Source organism: Triticum dicoccoides, chromosome 1A (genome assembly GCF_002162155.2).
Source record: "Triticum dicoccoides isolate Atlit2015 ecotype Zavitan chromosome 1A, WEW_v2.0, whole genome shotgun sequence".
In the NCBI taxonomy this organism is placed as follows: Eukaryota; Viridiplantae; Streptophyta; class Magnoliopsida; order Poales; family Poaceae; genus Triticum; species Triticum dicoccoides.
Genome location: NC_041380.1, coordinates 553,758,847 through 553,765,368, shown reverse-complemented (window position 1 = coordinate 553,765,368; position 6,522 = coordinate 553,758,847).

Below are 6,522 nucleotides of genomic sequence, written 5' to 3'. Positions count from 1 at the left end.
AAAGGGGCAGATCCAACTAATCTCGGCCATCTAACTAAGTTAATCCAACGACCTATACTGCTCCAATGGCGAGCGTTAAACATGTTTAACATGTAATTAATATCATACCAAATATTGCACTAATCACATGCTTAACACACAAATAATAGCATACCTAATATCCGCATGCAATTAATATATTGCCTAAATATTAACGTGCATTGCACGTGCGCATTTACTAGTAATAGTAAGGGTGTAACTGTTTGTAAGTGAATAAATGTTGACAGTCGAGAGTTTCCTTTTTTTCCCTATCAACAGTACTCTATCTAGTACCTGAGCGACGCTTGGATGACCAAGGATCGCCTGTAGGGAGCACCTGTTGGCCCGCCCAAGTAACCACACGCCATCTGACGTCACGTTCTTTCTCGTTCTTTCATCGGTTTTTATTCACATTTAAAAAACATATTTATATTTCAATGTACTATAAATATAAATATTCCAAAAATATTTTGCATAAATTTAAAAAATATAAATCATGCATTTGCAAATATTAAAATGTGTATAGAAAAATGCAAATCATGTGTACAAAAAATGTTTATTACATTTGAATAACGTCACAGGTTTAAAACAATGACATGATGTTTTTTAAATGTTTATACAATGTCCCAAAAATGTTCAGATAATTCAAACAAAAATGTTTCTTAAATTTTAAAAAGTTCACAAGTTTCAAAAATGTATTAGTGACACTTCAGAAAAGTGTATGAAATATTTAAAAAAATTCACATAATGCTAAAGAAATTCATACCATTAAAAAATGTATGTGTCATTTTAAAGAACAATTTCAGCATTTCAAACAAATATGTCAAGATATTTGTAAAAAAAGTATGTGACATTATAAAGTAAAATTTCAGTGTTTCAAAAAAATTAAGGCATTTTTAAAAAAATTTATACAATGTAAAAATAAAGTTCCCATAGGTTCAAAAAAATGTATGTTTTCACTAAAAAAGTTAGGTGGCGCTTTAAATAAATATTCACATGTTTACAAAAAATATCTTGGAAATTTTTAAAATGTTTATACAATGTATAAAACGTGTAGTTTAAAATAAATATTTATTGCTATGAAAAAAAGTACAATGTGTATTTTAATATGTTACCATGTATGCGAAAAACTGTTCAAAACATGTATATCATGTGTTTGAAAAAATAGTAAAGTGTATTACAAATATGTTTCACGTTCCATAATTGGAAAAATTAGACATGTGTTAAAATAAAACCAATTAAAAACGACAGAAACAAGAAGAAAAACAAAGAAACCCAGAGAATACAAAGAAAACCATGAGAAAAACCTAAAAGTATAAAAAAGAAAGAAAAAGGCAGCGAAAACCATTGAAAACAAAGAAAACCAATGTATAAAAAAAACGGAAGAAAACCAATGAATAAAAAACAAAAAAACCTAGAAAAAAGAAAAATAAAAAATAGAAGAACACCGAAGCAAAGCGAGCGACACGCGAGTGCTCGCTAGCGACTGCCCCTCATGGTCAGCCTTATTTACCCGTACGTGATTCCTATTAGGAATCAGTACGGGCTAGACATAGCCCCCGCACGGAGCACGCACACACCAGTAGGGTTTCTTTTTAAGGGGTAGTAGCTAGGGTGGGTTGTCCACGGCGGGAGAGCAACTAGTTAACAATCACTTGTTCGAAAGCCTCCCAGCGATTACTTGGGGGAGGGCTGAGAGGGCGTCTCTTGGTGCTCTCAGCTACCGCCACGTGTCGTGCTCTGAATGTTTTCTCTGAATTTTTTATTTTATTTTTCGCACACGTTTTCGGCTTTTTAGAGTTTTTTTGGTTTTTTCGGCTTTGTGGTTTTTCATCGGTCTTCCTTAGCTTTTGGACGAAAAAAATTCAAAAAAAACTACAAGAAAAAACTCGTTTCTTTTTCTTCCGCGAGAGTCATGGTTTCGCTATCATGAGAGGCCCGTGCCTCTTGAAAATAGAAAAAAATGTGTTTTCTTTTTTTTCCGCGAGAGGCACCGTTTTGCTTTCGCGTGGAAACTGTAAGTGCATCTAGTGCCATCCCTAGTTAGTTTTGGAGTATTGACGACAAAACTGGTTAAGGGACTAATGTGTTTGTGAGAATTACAGGATAACACAGGTAGCAGTCCCTCATTGATTCGGTTTTCCTACTAGAGATGACCCCTAAAAATGTATGAAGATATTGAAGTCAAAGGTGGTATGTGAAGACATTCACATTGAAGACTATGACAAGAGAAGACATCGCGTGAAGACTATGGAGCATGAATACTTAGTTGTTTCGTCGTTCTTTTTCGCCTTTGTTGAGTCATAGGAACCACCGTACTGTTAAGTGGGGTCCAAGTGAACCAGTCAGAATGATTGAAGTGATGCTTAACCAAAATCCTATGTCTTCGAGCGAAGACAATGAGAGCGAATCTTATCCAGAGCTGGATAAGTCAGCTTTGCTTGTAGCCCAAGTAAAGTTGCCGTGAGTGTTTGAAATCTGACCGTTGGAATACGTGTCAGTTCCTTAGTGATCCAGGGTCATTTCGGATAAATCAGGTCGGGTTGCCTAGTGGCTATAAATAGCCCACTCCCTACACCATAAATTGGTTGGCTGCTCAGAGTTAGTGTACGGCTTTTGTCGTTTGAGAGCAACCCACCTCGAAGCCTTTGAGAGAGAATTCCTTGTGAGGACAAAGCCCTAAACACCCAGAGCCAAAGAGTGTTAGGCATCACTGAAGTCTTCATGTTTGTGTGATCTGAAGACTTATTGCACTTGAGGACTGTGAATCCTCCAGCCGGTTAGGCGTCGCGTTCTGAGCATCCAAGAGTCATTGTGGATCGCCGGTGAACGAAGTCTGTGAAGGTTTGGAAGTCTACCTTGAAGACTTACCAGAGTGATTGGGCGAGGACTGGGTGTCCTTAGCTCAAGGGGAATAAGGTGAAGACGCAGTCTTCTGAGTTGAATCTCAGCCTCCCTAACCATACGTACAGTTGTCACAGCAACTGGAACTGGTCCAACAAATCATTGTCTTCAACGAGCCACTGGTTCTATTCTTCCCATCTCTTTATTTGCAGATTGGTCCTCGTGAAGTCATTGTATGTTTGCATTATATATTTGTCTTCACTGTGTGACTGCTTGTTCTGTTTGGCTTCGTACTATCTTCCATCCTGATCTATACTGCCTAGCTGCTATTAGTCTTTGTGCTTTCATCTCATTGAATACTTGACTATGGCTTGCTTAGTGTAGTCTACCTTCCGCTGCATGGTAATAGGTTTATTTCTATCGTTTGTCTTCGAAACTTCCATGTTTTGAAGACTTTCATAAAAATCGCCTATTCACCCCCCTCTAGTCGATCACTAGCACTTTCAATTGGTATCAGAGCAAGCTACTCCCTTGTTCTGTGTGATTCGGTTTAACCACCTAGAGTTTTAGCTATGTCGACTGCAGGGATAATCAAAGTCTCCGCTGCGTGCCCAGTCTTCAATAGAACTGAATATCCCTACTGGAAGAATAAGATGCGCATGCATCTGGAAGCCATTGACGTCGACCTCTGGTATGTCGTCAAGAATGGCGTTCCCAAGGCTGGTGAAGGTGTCACCGCTGCTGATGTCAAGAGGTTCGTTCAACTGGATTTCACTGCCAAGAACATCATCTGTGGTCATCTGACTAAAGGACAGTATGGCCGTGTGAGTGCTCTGGAAATACCCAAACTAGTCTGGGACTAGTTCTCCAAGGTCAATGAAGGCGTGTCAACCCAGAGAGATCAAAGAATCAGAGTCCTTCGCAACCTCTTCAACCGCTTCAAGAGAAACGACAATGAGAATGTTCAGCTCACGTTTGATCGACTCACTGACATCACAAATGAGCTTCAAGCCCTCGGCGCTACTGAGATCACCAAGCATGAAGTCGTCAAGACACTCCTGAGATCACTTGACAGCTCATTTGACACCCTAGCCCTGATGATTCAAGAACGCCCTGACTTCAAGACACTCGATCCGTCTGACATACTTGAAAGGCTCAACACACATGAGTTTCAGCTTTGTGAGAAAAGAGACATCAACGGTCCCAACTATGGGCGAACTCGTGCTTTGAAGGCAAAAGCTATTTTCTCATCTAAAGAAGAATCTGATTGCAGTTTTGATGATCCTGAAGACATTGGAAAGGAGCTTGCTATGCTTGTGAAGAAGTTCCAGAAATTCACCAAGAAGAAAGGCTTCAGAAAGTCCTCACGATCTAGCTCAAGGAATGATGAAGCTTCTGCTCATGACTACAAGAAGAGAACATGCCACAATGGCAAGAAACCTGGCCACTACATCTCTGAGTGTCCGCAATGGGACAATGAGAACAACAAGAAGAAGAAGAGCAAGGAATATGATTCTGACGACAAGAAGAAGAAGAAGAAGAAGAAATACTCAATGTCTTCTTCCAAGTCTTCATCACACAAGAAGAGCTCATTTGGCAAGGCTCGTGCGTTTGTTGGCAAGGAAATGGATTCAGAGAAGGAGTCTGCTTCTGAGGAGGCGAAGGAGGAGTCTGAGGAGGAGTTGATTCTGGCATTGCAAGTCTGGCTACAGCCTACATTGCCAAGTCCATCTTCAACACTGAAGACAATGACTTCATCACCGACGCCGATGCTAATGACCAGGACACCTCCGTTCCCACCTACTGCTTCATGGCACGCGGTGCCAAGGTAAACTCACGCACTACTCACTATCAAACATCCAGTGAAGATGACTCTGATTGTGGTTCCAAACCCAGCTACAAAACACTTGCTAAAATTGCAACTGAACAACAGAAAGCTATGGAACATATTCAAAAACTGTTAGACAAAAGCGATGACGTGTTAGACGCTAAAATGACTCGATCTCAGTCCTTAATTGAAGACATAAAAAATCTTCATGTTAAGTATGAGGAACTTGAAAGTCGTCATGAAACGCTCTCAACAACTCATGAAAATCTTTCCTATGATTATCTCCAAAGGAAGCAAGATCTTGAGAAATTGAGAGAGGCTCATGAAGATCTTCAAAAGGAAAACGAGTCACTTCGCGCCAAACAGATCAGTCCCGCTCAGGAAGGATTTGAACCACCATGTCTTAAATGCATTGAGCGTGATAACGCTACTTCTGTTGCTGGATGTTCTACTACTGCTACTGTTGCAATATCTTCAACTGTTGATGTGGTAACTAACCCCTCTGCCGAGGATGCCACTGCTATTGCTGATGAAAATGCTAGGTTGAATACATTGCTTGAAACGGGGATGTACAAAAGTCTCAAAGGGCATCAGACACTATGTGATGTCCTCAAAAGGCAGATCCTGAACCGAAACCCTAGGAAAGAGGGTGTTGGGCTCGAAAGGAAAATGAATGCTGATGGCTCTTACTGGAAATCTGAGCACTACCCCAAAACCACATGGGTTGTTGGAAAGGAACCTTCAGTGGATCCATCCACCCTATCTGGCTTCACTTGTGCTAATCCCATTATTATTGATGAATCCTTTGATGCAAACTATAAACTGTTTAAGAATCAGAATGGTGAAGTGTTTGCCAGGTATATTGGTACTAACTGCAGGTATGGGCCACCTATGAAGAAAGTCTAGGTGCCGAAAAAGTGTCTAGAAAATCTTCCTGTGTATGTCGTCATGACACCACAAGTGAAGAAGACAAACCCCAGACCGCGGGCTTCATATGGTCCAAAGGCTTCATACAGACAGAGGACTCACCTGAGTCGCACTAACGCAAATGTTTTGCAGGGAAACCATACTCAGGCCTATGAATATGAGCGCGTTTCATCAAACCGCCATGTTCATAAGACCAAGAACTACTCTGCTTATTCTTATTTGCCCTCCTGCAAGACTATTTGCTAGGGCTTCAAAGCAAAAGTTCTCAGATGCTGCACTTAGACTCATTGCTTCGAAGCCACCCTTGAAGATGTGGGTGGCTAAGAAAGCTTAACTCTCTTTTGCAGGGAAGGGTCTCCGGCCGAAAATCAAATTCGTCTGAAGCTATTGCTGGGGACCTCAAACATCTTGTAGGGCGCAAGATCAAATGCCCAAATGGTCTTATTATGTATTTTGTTCCTGAGTCACTTGCTACTTGCCCTATCAGTCCTAACCTTGATCTAAGCTTTCATAATCCACTTGCTCGTCAAATGTTTATGCTTCACAATTCTCTTCGTGAAGCCTATCCCCCTAACTGCACTGTAGGGTATGACACCAGCTGCTTCAAAATGGATTATTGATAGTGGATGTACTAATCACATGACTCGCAAGCGAAGTCTTCTCATGGACTCAACTTTATGTCCATCTGACAAGAGTCACATCACATTTGCTGATACTGGTAAAAGCAAGGTATTGGGTCTAGGTAGAGTCGCAATCTCAAGGGATCAACACATGGATAAAGTGATGCTTGTTGAATCCCTTAGTTTCAACTTAATGTCTGTCTCAATGCTTTGCGATTTAAACATGATTGTGATATTTGGAAAATCTCGTTGCCTTGTTCTAATGGAATCTAACAAGTCTCTAGT